The 12,032-nt window shown below is 35.2% G+C and overlaps 1 long non-coding RNA gene across 1 annotated transcript; it reads right to left on the bottom strand.

Moving 5' to 3' along the window:
* Positions 1-5,682: 5,682 nt before the first annotated feature.
* LOC130010514 (uncharacterized) lies at positions 5,683-10,349 on the bottom strand. Its single transcript, XR_007684067.2, has 3 exons — positions 10,280-10,349; positions 6,995-7,276; positions 5,683-5,961 (listed from the first exon to the last, which is right to left on the bottom strand). It is a non-coding gene; the product is annotated as an uncharacterized LOC130010514 (long non-coding RNA).
* Positions 10,350-12,032: the final 1,683 nt, after the last annotated feature.

The raw sequence follows: 12,032 nt of genomic DNA, 5'->3' as shown, positions 1-12,032 counted from the left end.
AACACAGGAGAATCGAGAAAACATATATATATATATATATATATATATATATGCAATAACAAAATCGTTCGATGACAGCGACTTTAGTGAAATCGCGTATGAATATGTCAGAAAATAATTTACAATTTTGAAAATGTATTCAGATCTTTTTAATAGTATGCATCCCGATATCTTGTATTTTGTGTTATGGCCCGTATGTCAAAATACGGGTCATTCTACGACATTCCAGATATCACACAGAATACCACTGAAAAGAAGTTTCATTTACCTGTTCAGAAATGTAAATTATATTCTGGCACATTTCAATTTACATAGATTGAAAAGGGTATGGAAGTTGGTGACGCTAAATACTATTAAGTTATTGGTAGGGGGAGGGGGCAGTATGGATACGCTAAATACTATTACATGTAAGTTAGTGAGGGGGGGGGGTAAAAGTTAAAATACTGGTTATCTTGTATTGCATGAGCGGAAAGTATTTATTTCTTTATCCCCCTTTCAATATTTTACTTAATCCCTGACGCATTCATTATTACATGATTTAGAAGAGATAAAACACCCTTTGTCCCTATCAGACAAAAGCTAGTCATTGTTGTCACGCATAGATACACTTTCGATCTTGTTGAAGCTTTGTCGGTAGCAAGTTATAGCGGTTTTACATTAAACTAGGATAAGATTGGGAAAAGGCAAGTGTAATCTGTGGAATATAATGGCAGGAATTACACGACGCTTTACGTCGGTGTTACTAATTATCAAGTTTATTTGTAAGTACATTTTGTATTCAATCTTCAATGCTCGATTCCTAATGTGTCTATGTACTTTATTCCGTTTAACCGATGATAGTTGAATAAACAGGATGCCACCAATCACACTCGCCTATATTGATTTACAAATACAAGTAAACCTTAAATATAGATCAATCAATTAATTATTAAATATTGTCAAAGTATAATACGTATTCACTGGGTCAAAGTAACTGCGAAATATTTACAAATCAAAAAAGTAAAACAAATGGATACCAGATAATTGATAGTATAGTACGCAAATATTGTAAAAGTATGTAATACCAAAGTTGTGGACCATCTAGAAGTCACAATTTTTATCTGATAGTCATGCATTCGGCCCCTGATTGCACAAAAACCCATTATTTTTAGCTTGATCTCTGTCCATCTCTTGCGAAATCTCCCGTGATCTGGAAAAACCTAGTAAATCGATATTTGGTGAAAATTTAGTTAGTCACAAATTTGGACTTTCTAGGCTTTACCCCAACTTTTTATTAAGTTAAAGTGTGTGAAACTCTTCAATATTGTCAGTTACGCATCTGACAGAACCCAGTAAGTCAGCAAGTTTCAAGCAATTCATGCAAATTTATCCAAAAAAAACATAGCAAGTCAACTTGCTAGGCTTTACTAGGTTGTTGCTAGGTATGAACCAGTCAGATTCGTTCATTAGTATTGTAGTTCCTATCTGATTCTGTTGAATTCTATTCTTGATTTTAGCAATAAAGACATAGTGAATATCAAACTAGGTAACTAGGTTGTTGTTGATGAAAATTCTTGGTTGTACATCAACCTAGTAAGTCGTTATATAACCAGATTATGCAGGTAATTTTGATAAAAACTAATGCACTGGAATTACTTCATATCATGTACACATGAAAAGCCAAACTCAAATTTATCTGCTTTACAGCAGCTTAATCCTGGACCAAAACAGTTTTCCTTCGTTTTCTCAAATTCATGTTCGACTGACTTACTAGGTTTTTCCAGATCACGGGAGAAATGTGGGCGTATCTGGCCTGGCAACCACTGGTACAATTGTCTAGTGACGTTTTCAAATTTTTGGATGGTAAACCTTATAAGAAAATGCACATTTTGTGCCATTTTTAGCTACAGTTTACATGTGAAGTTTCCAGGGGAAGAACGATCTAAGTCACATTTTTATCTTTATCGCATAAAAGGCAAAACAGACTTTTGGACGACAACAAAGAGAAGGTTTAATTACAACTTCAAAATGATACGAATCATAATTGCCAGTACAACAACTGACTTAAATGTTACGGCCAAATTAAGGTCAAATAAAGGGTATGATGGACGTATTTGTCCGGGAGGCCATTTCAGAAGGGCCTTTAATTGGTTCGATGTGACTGATCCGATCGTTTTTACCTGAAATTGATTGTTCCACAGAAAGCTTATACAATTTGCTACGAGATGTCGCCATTAACTGGGGTTCGTTGAAACAGTGACTTAGATCGTTCTTCCCCAGTGCTCTTCATGTAGTTCACAATCAACTGGACTGTTTTCGGGTGTTATGCGAACGGGACATCAACTACCCACCAGATTGACAATAGGGTTAAACAATGTCCGAGTCAAAGTTACGGCGAAATACTTACTGATCGAAAAGGTAGAATGTAAAACAAACGACTACAAATAATTGACCCGAAAGACAATTTCAAATTTTTTCATGCGAAATAAATTATATCAAAAGTTCATATTAGAAGAAAATATACCACGACGTCGGCATGCAAAATCCAAAAGTTGATGAGTTTGGTGACTGAATAGTTCACGTGTTTTTATTATTTTATAAGGTCTGTCATTGAGTCATGTGGCTTGGTTTCGATTCCTCTCTTATACGTGACAAGGAGTAGGGTTGCCGGTCCAATCTTGTGGGTTTTCTTTGGGTCCTCCCAAAGCTAAAGAACCCTACGCGGTAGCGAATTATTGAAATAAAATCGAACCATGTTAGTCCCGAAATGCCCTAGTTTGTGTCGAGTGGACGTTAAACCCCATAAACATCTTCAGAGTAGACCAGAACTACCATGCCTTTCGTAATATTTGTAATTTGTGTATGCATCCGTTAATACTGCATGAATAGTCTGCTTATTATGTTATATATTAAAGGTGTAACAGGTGAAATAACAATAGATCCCGATCCATGGATACAAGGTGGTTCTTCAAATTTAACATGTATGACTTCTAATTATGCTGTAATTAGTAAGCATGGTGTAGAGATAACTACTTGTGTTGTATCGTCAAACTGTGTTATTACTCCTGATTCAACTACATCCCCTACCAAATACAACTACAACAGATACTATACAGTTAGTACAACTAGTAACAGAGTCACTATTAATATAGCTAATGTATCTAAAGACAGGGACAATGGTGTGTGGAAATGTCAAACACCGGCACTCCCGGTCAATATAACCATAAATCTGACAGGTAAGTGCATTATCTATTGCATTTATATTACCACCAGTCGAAAGGTGACAGTATCTGGATAATATTATGCAGACATGACAAAAAGATAATCATTGTTTGTATACACCCACATTTTTATGTGTACGTATATTGTCCTCGCCCCTGTCCGTCGGTCGACGATTTGTTTGTGAACAGTCTACAGGTATTATTTCTTTCGATTTTAAGGAAACTTGAAATATAGGTTTATCTTCCAAAATTCTGCGATTCCGTAATGATAAAAACGATACCTGGAATTGTTAAAGATCTTTATACAAAAACTCCTGACCAAATTTGGTTGCTTTATCTACAAAATTGGGGGTATGTGAGGTTGTCGGATTTTGAGCTACTTTGTTTGTGTACAATTTGGCTAAATAGTGCATTTTCTGCTGAAAATGACAGTTGTTGATGGTGAACGTTGAACTGTGTTTTAAACATGTTAGTTATGTCTAAACATGATAAATAAATGTTCCATTTAAATCAAATGCTGCTAACTCTTGAATTATTCCAAGAAAACTGAATTTTGCTATTTTTGCCGACTGGCGTCAAGTCATTTATCATTAAATTGGCCCAAAAAATGTACTTGGTCTGGGAGTGCTACCCAGGTTTTTTTTTCAAGCGTCGCAACATATAGAACAGGAAAATCCAAAGTGTCGCCGTAAAAGAGAAATGTATACATGACTGTAAGAGATGAAGATGTATTTGTATATACATGAAAAAAAAAGATTTATTATTTAACTCTAGGTTTCAGTTGCTCTGGCAAAATTGTTTTTTTAGCATGTTCGCTAATCGATTTCATTGGGAAATAAAAAATATAAATATAGGTTAGAAAAAAAAAATATATACAACTATTTTAACTATATATTAATTATTATTCAGGAAACCTTTGCGACTATATGTCACATTGTAGGCGTTTCTGTATTAGTAAATGTTTTTTGTTTCTTTCTATTTTAATCATTCTGTTATATGCGTGTTATCTGTATTATGTCACAAAAAATCTAATATCTCTGTAAAAGATGACTGCCTTCAACACGTGACGTCCCAGCACGCGGCGTCAATCATTGGCTGAATGGCGCATGCATGGTTTACATAAGACGTTACTAGTTCGGGCCATTTACACTAAATAGGAAATAATATTTACCTACCGATACTCCAAACGTCGTTATTTATTTTTCTAATACATAAAAACATGTTTTAGAATTTAATTTGTCGGAGGAAAAAAGTTAATATTTGTGGCTCATTAAGTCGCATCGATGCCATCCTTTTTCAGTGCAGATTGTTCGGCGTGGTTCTCCCTTGTCAGTGATGCAGGACAGAGGGCCTGAAAATTACAGTTGTCTAGTCGTTCGGATTGGACGAAAAAACGAGGTCCCGTGTACACATTGGTGTGCACGTAAAAGATTCCTTGACAGTTGGAATTCGATATAAGAGTAGGCCATAGTGCCACTGTCCGGGCAAATATTCCCTCATAGCACACTGTATGGCGTATGCCCGTATTCATTAGCCCAGTTCGGAGCAGAACAGTAAGACTTTAAACCCCATTTCATTTCCTTCCCTTTTCAGTGCCTGTATTGGCCAAGAAGGTTCATCCAGGTTTTCCGGCGTGGTTTCCCCTTGTCAGTGATGCAGGACGGAGGGCCTGAAAAGGACAGCTGTCTAGTCATTCGGATGAGACAAAAAACCGAGGTCCCGTGTACACATTGGCGTGCACGTAAAAGATCCCTTGAAAGTTGGAATTCGATATAAGAGTAGTCCTGGATAAGTTAATTAATGTTTAATTGATAATTTAGATAACATTTCAGGCCTAAAGAAAGACTTGTAATAAGCAGATTTTGCTCTTGCATAATGCATGTTTAATAATGTTATTGTTTGCTCTCTCAAAACTGATATTTCCACATTTATTTCATAGCTAAAATTTATTTCTTATCTTTATTTTCATCGACATATAAAACAACTAAAAATCGTTTCACCTTTTAGTAGCTGCTGATTTTGCCGTCGGTAATATATGGTAGATAAAACAGCTAATATTGACACGGTGGTTACAAGAGCCAACATCACCGATAAACCAACAACAATTATTTTCGTGATAATTATATCTAAGTTTTACTTGGTGCTAGGAATATGTGGGCTAACTTGATCTCGAATCCGGGTGCTGGAATAAGGTGAGAGAATATGTGTGATAACTTGATCTCGAATCCGGGTGCTGGAATACGGGTGAGAGATTCCGCTCGGTGGGAATGAGAAGTTATTATGCTAGTTGATATTGCCGACTTCGACCAGTGGATTTTGTATATTGACCACAGGACGGATAGTATTGTGTCTCAGTCGTCTACTTCCTCCCGGGTTCCTGGTAATACTCCAAATATATGTTTTATTATCAGATATAGTTATACTTACACAGTACAGTAATATCTATAGTTTTATTGTGAGATCTAGTTATACTTACACAGTACAGTAACATTTATAGTTTTATTATCAGATCTGGTTATAGGACTACCATCAGTTGGTACTAGAGTAGTAGTGGCTTCTCATCTATATATACCACCCTGATTCCTGGTAATTCTAGTTATATCAAGTCGTCCATTAGAAGATACATCAACACTACTACCACCTGGTTTATACCATTTAAAGGTTGTTGGTGGTGGATTTGATTCAACGGTACAGATCAACTGTAGGTCGTCATTCTCTGTTTTAGTTACAGAATCAACTGATACCGTTACTATAGGACCCACTGCAAACAAAGAATATAGATATAACAGCCAGTCCACAATTACCCATGGTACCATTCCGTACCACTCCACTAACCTCTGGGCCCAATCAAGGAGGCGACGCATATTCAAATTATCCAACGTTCATAATTGTGCTATTTTTATTGACCTATTAAAAAATTCAATTAATACAAAGTGAGTGGGCGAAGGGAAGTAACTCGTATTTTGTTGCAACTAAGATCACCAAATAGCCGTTGTTAACTTTGTCAATGTATGACACTTCTTTAATATTAAATGTCTAGCAAACTTTCTCACAAATGAACGTACATACTGATGTATTGTGCTGAACGTAAACAAGACAGGTATGTAAACCGTTTTTTGATTGATTCGTAGAATCAACCTCCGTGGCCACTGAAGGACATATATTTTAGTGCAGTAGGACGGAACTATGCGATACAGTGGATAACAGTTACCATGGAAACAGCTATAAAGATATAGTTAAAGTCAGATGATACGGTTTCCATTGGATCGAGAACAAAACAAACAATCTATATAAATGAAATCAAAGATGTCTGTGTATGTTCGCTTATCAAGCTTCGTCGCCGATCTCCACCCATGTGGTAACAAACTAACCAGTCCGACTCCGTGAATGTTTTAGACCACTGAATTTGGGCCATGGACGAAAATTGGGGCACCTGTGAATTTGGTCCAGGGCGAATTTGGCCCATGGGCGAATTTAGACTCCGGGCTAAGCCACGCATCCTACTAGTATACTAAAGATGTAGTTATAAAGTCAAATGATACAGTTGCCATGAGAACAGCTATAAATATGTAATTTCAGATGATATAGTGACAATGACAACAGTTATAATGATCAAGTCAGATGATAAAGTTATCAATGCAATAAACAAAGTTAGAAGCTATTCTGAGACACCACTATTATACCAGATCACTTTGAATTTTAGCCAACTTCCTAATTATACGACAATTGATCACCAGCCGATAAACATTTCAGTAATAGATGGTAAATATAAATAGTTTCTTACAATTACTTACATAAAACATCAAGTTGTACAGGTGTAGATGATCTACCTGGGCCAGCACTATTACTACCTGTACAGGTATAATTATTGCCTGTATCTGATCTCTCTACTGGTTGCATTCTATATATAGATGAACTTTGACCTGGTATCTGTAGTACACCATTCTTATTCCATTTATAAATACCAGACAGCACTGCTAAATCTGAATTGGTTACTTGACAAGTCAACACGAGTTGTCCCCCTTCTATAACTTTATATGGACTGGTTGAGGGTTCTATATGAACGATTGGTCGAACTGGAATATAAATAGAGTCATAGTCGTTATTAAACTGTATAGACGTGGTGATGATTCTAAAATATAGATAAAGTCATAGCAGTTATTAAACTGTATATAGACTGGGTGAGGGTTCTATAATATAGATATCGACATAGCAGTTATTAAACTGTATATAGACTGGGTGATGGTTCTAAAATATAGATATAGTCATAGCAGTTATTAAACTGTATATAGACTGGGTGATGGTTCTATAATATAGATGTAGTCATAGCAGTTATTAAAATGTATATAGTGTGGGTGATGGTTCTATATGTACAGAGCTAGAATATAAATATAGTCAGGGTAATTATTTTGCTGTATATAGACTGGGTGATGGTTCTATATGTACAGAGCTAGAATATAAATATAGTCAGGGTAATTATTTTGCTGTATATAGACTGGGTGATGGTTCTATATGAAGGTTTTATATGTACAGAACTAGAATATCAATGCAGTCATAGTGATTATTTTTCTGTGTATACACTTTACAAGATACAATTTACAGATCTGAAATGACAAATGTCTGATTTGTAAACCAAATATTGAGTTTAAGATACAAAGGTTTGTAGCCTATACAAATGTCAAAATTGTCCATTCCCGGTCAACCAGTAATATTGGTGTAATTTTTGATTCAAATTTTTCTATGGAAAATCATATAAAGAATATATGTAAAATAAGTTATTTTATTTAAGAAATATAAATAAAATACGTAAATATTTGTCAGTGGATGTCACAGTAATAAACTCATCAGTTACTTCTCGGATAGATTTCTTTTAATTCTGTCCTTTTCGATATATCCCTCAAACAGCTTGAAAAAATGCAAAAATCAGTTACTCGCCATATTTCAAGAACATTATACATGGATCATAATGGCTTCTTGTTATTTTTAGAATTGAATATAAGATTGTATTATTAGTTTTTAAATGTATAAATAACATTGCACCTTTTATGTTTGTATGAAACTCGTCGACGATTACGGTCTTCCAATGATTTGATCTTTATTCAGAACAATGGGAGATTAGATAAAGTACGGAAGCGTAATAGGGCCACATATTTTTTATTATTATTCTATTTTCAATTTTTCAAGTTACTAACTTGAATTTTCAAGTTAGTAACTTGAATTTTCAAGTTAGTAACTTGAATTTTCAAGACACTAACTTGAATTTTCAAGTTACTAACTTGAATTCTCAACTTACTAACTTGAATTCTCAACTTACTAACTTGAATTTTCAAGATACTAACTTGAATTTTCAAGATACTAACTTGAATTTTCAAGATACTAACTTGAATTTTCAAGATACTAACTTGAATTTTCAAGATACTAACTTGAATTTTCAAGATACTAACTTGAATTACTCACCGGACATTTGCCCCCCAGGACATCTGCCCCCATGGGACACCTAAGCCCCCCCTAGGACATCTACCCCCAGAGTTTCCCCTCCCCCCCGGACATTTTTCCTCTGGAACATCTGCCCCCTAGGACATCTCTGCCACCCCCACCCCCACCCTTTAGAACCCTGGACGTTACGAGGTACTTCAAGAAACAATGTAAAATAAATATACATTTTTTACAGTGCATTATTTTACAGGTCAATAGTACAGAGTTAGATAGTAGAATGTGTCCATCGCCCCTTCCTAGCGTGTCCTAGAAGGCGAGTCTTGGGGAGAGGGTCGGGTGGCCGATAGGCTACGCCTTGGTCTGCCATCAATGGTGTCGAGGGTTCGAGTCCCATTCTCTGCTATCTTAGTGACAAGGTGTGGGAGCAGCCTATCCGATCACTTAGGGATACTCCCAAAACATAAGCAGATTATCGGCGATAACACGTAGATTGACATGATTTACGGTGTCGACGTGCTATAAACAACATTCACTCATTCATTTATTTAGGTCAATACTGCCAGTTTATGAAGAGAAGACATGTTTTTTTTTTATCAGAGCTGAGTATAAACGCAATACTCTTTCCCCGTAAGCGTAATAGGGCCATTAACTTATTCTTTTCTAAATTTTAAAGCCTGTAAGTCAATAACTTGAAAATTCCGGGTAGTAAAAGGCCATACAAGAAAGATAATATACGCCCACATAGCAGCCTTGACACAAATACCAGAAATGTAACGGATATGTAACGGATAAAAGTAACTAGTAACTTCAAGTTAGTATCTTGAAAATTCAAGTTAGTATCTTGAAAATTCAAGTTAGTATCTTGAAAATTCAAGTTAGTAACTTGAAAAATTGAAAATAGAATAATAAAAAAAAATATGTGGCCCTATTACGCTTCCGTAATAAAGAGCTGGCAGTTCTCACTATAATAGTTAAAAACTAGATCGTGTAAAGGGAATTTGCTGAAAATTTCAGTCACATTGGTCCACTTTGAACAGAGCATTTAGCGATTGAATTTTAGGTCTAGTCTCGATCATCATTACTAATGTCGGTACGATAAAGACATAGCCTCGATTATCCATTTTTTGATTTAATCATCAACGTGCGTTGAGGAGAAGATCGGATTTTAATCCAGTAAATATCGCAGGCTAACGATGACATCGAGAGTTGATTATGGTCTGGATAAGTTAATTAATGTCTAATTAATAAGTTAGATAACATGTCATGCCTTAAGAAAGACCTGAAATAGGCTTATTTAGCTCTTGCGTTATGTATGTTTAATTGTTCGTTATTCGTCAATATGAAACAGCTGATTATTCAGGTAGAAAAAAGCTTGTTAGAATCTATTTCCGAAGATTTTGAAGTGTTATAAAACCAATGATTATTATTTCTAATATTCTGCAAGAGTTTTCACAGATTACATCAGAAATATTTTGCAACATTGCTAAGATAGGTATTAGAAGTTCGAGATTTGCAAATCTGTTTGGTGTACAAATTGTATTTTGTTGATGATAAATATCATACTAACATCTCCATAGTCTCAAAAGGTGTGTTTACAAACAATCGCGGATGGACAGACACAGTTACGGATTTTAAATACTTACCAGAACAAGACCTGTTAAATTGGTCTGTTGTTGTAGGTATATCACAGCCAGGATAAGAAGCCTCACATATCTAAATCACCCAGTACAGGTGAACGTCCTGTAATAATAGATTCCACTCCTCCTGATAAATCTTGTAGCGTTACACTCTGTATAAATGTGGAATAAACAATTTCATTATTTCACGGATATATAATCATGTTTTGTTAATTAAAGAGCGAGTATTAATTTCAACAATATTTTTTTTCTTTTCAATTCATTTCCCACAATAAATGTAAAATTGCTGAGTATTATGAAAATGTCGTCTTATATACATTCATTGTTAGCAGTGTTTGACTTTGTCAGAAAAAAACCAGAAATCATCTCCTATATTTAAACACATTTCAATAGCAGAATGTTTTGACGTGTATTCTTGTAAATTATTATCCTTTCGTTCGTTCATAACCACAATGTCTGTCCAATTATTGTTCAAATACTTTCAATGGCGATTATACAAATGCTAACTGAAATACATTTACAATTTATTTTCTCAGCTTTTGTCCAATAAATAATTAACAAATCCCGTATAAATTGTATATCTCATAAATCTATATACCCAAGGTATTTAAATAAAAACCATTTTATATTTCTCTTAGACGTTTTAGAGAAAATGTTAACATGTGTTGCCACGGACACCATTGTGGATTGGATGTTGGCATATGAAAATGGCACCAACGTATCCGAATTAAACGTGAGTTCACTTGGTGATCACACACATCAGCTATGTCGAGGCAAAACGATAGTAAGTTATCCGAAAAAAAAACCTTGAATGTAGACAAAAATTTAAAAAATCTGATCTCTATCCTGTTTACAAACTGTTCTCGACATGTGAAATATATCTCATTAAGGTTTTACTGATTCCAAGCTTCACGGCAAATTCAAAAATCGGTAGGATACATGATGCACACTAAATTTGAATAAGTCCGTTGAAATCTGAAATCTCTGTCGCCTTTTCAAAGTTTGCGGAAACGGCAGTGTTGCAGTGTTGCAGGGTGTTAAAAAATCAAATCGATACGGTCCTCTCATGATCCCAAGCTTCACATCAAATTTCAGATAAATCCATCCAAGTCTAACACTTTTTGAAAGGGGGTAGAACTCCAGAAAGGGTGGACACGAAAAGCTTAAAATCGTGTTGAGGTTCATCCGCTTGTACTACAATTTGCAAACCATCCGTAGCCTCTATAGAGTTCACAAGATTTGCGGAAAAGGAGAGTATAACTCTGCGTAACAGAAGGTCACGGAACGTTAAAAAGCGAACGGATGCATCCAATGATGACTATACATGCTTTAAATCAGAGCTTAGAACCATCTGTTTAAAAATTGTACCTCTTGTCACGTTCAAAAGGTTAACGCCATTGTGAATTGGGCTAAATCAGGGGCCGAGGGTCGCAGCACGCTGAAAATAGAATACGTCCCCTGATGACCCCAATGCTTGTAACCTATCTTGAAAAGATCCGTTAAAAAATATTGACGGAGCAACTGGGTTTCGACATTGCCATAAATAAATGTTACCATATTAGATGTAAATTTCCATGTTAATTTTGGTTCTGGTTTACTGCATCCTATACTACACACCAGTTGTACACCAGTATCTGTTAACTGACACAAAAACGGTTCATCATTTACGTTTATGTTTAACGATCCTTTATCTGAAAAATATAATATAGGTCTCATTAGTATTAATATAACAAAATGTCACAATGTGGTATAAATAACA

Source organism: Patella vulgata, chromosome 8 (genome assembly GCF_932274485.2).
Source record: "Patella vulgata chromosome 8, xgPatVulg1.2, whole genome shotgun sequence".
In the NCBI taxonomy this organism is placed as follows: Eukaryota; Metazoa; Mollusca; class Gastropoda; family Patellidae; genus Patella; species Patella vulgata.
Note: the sequence above shows the minus strand (reverse complement) of the source record. Positions and strands in the feature narration are given on the sequence as shown.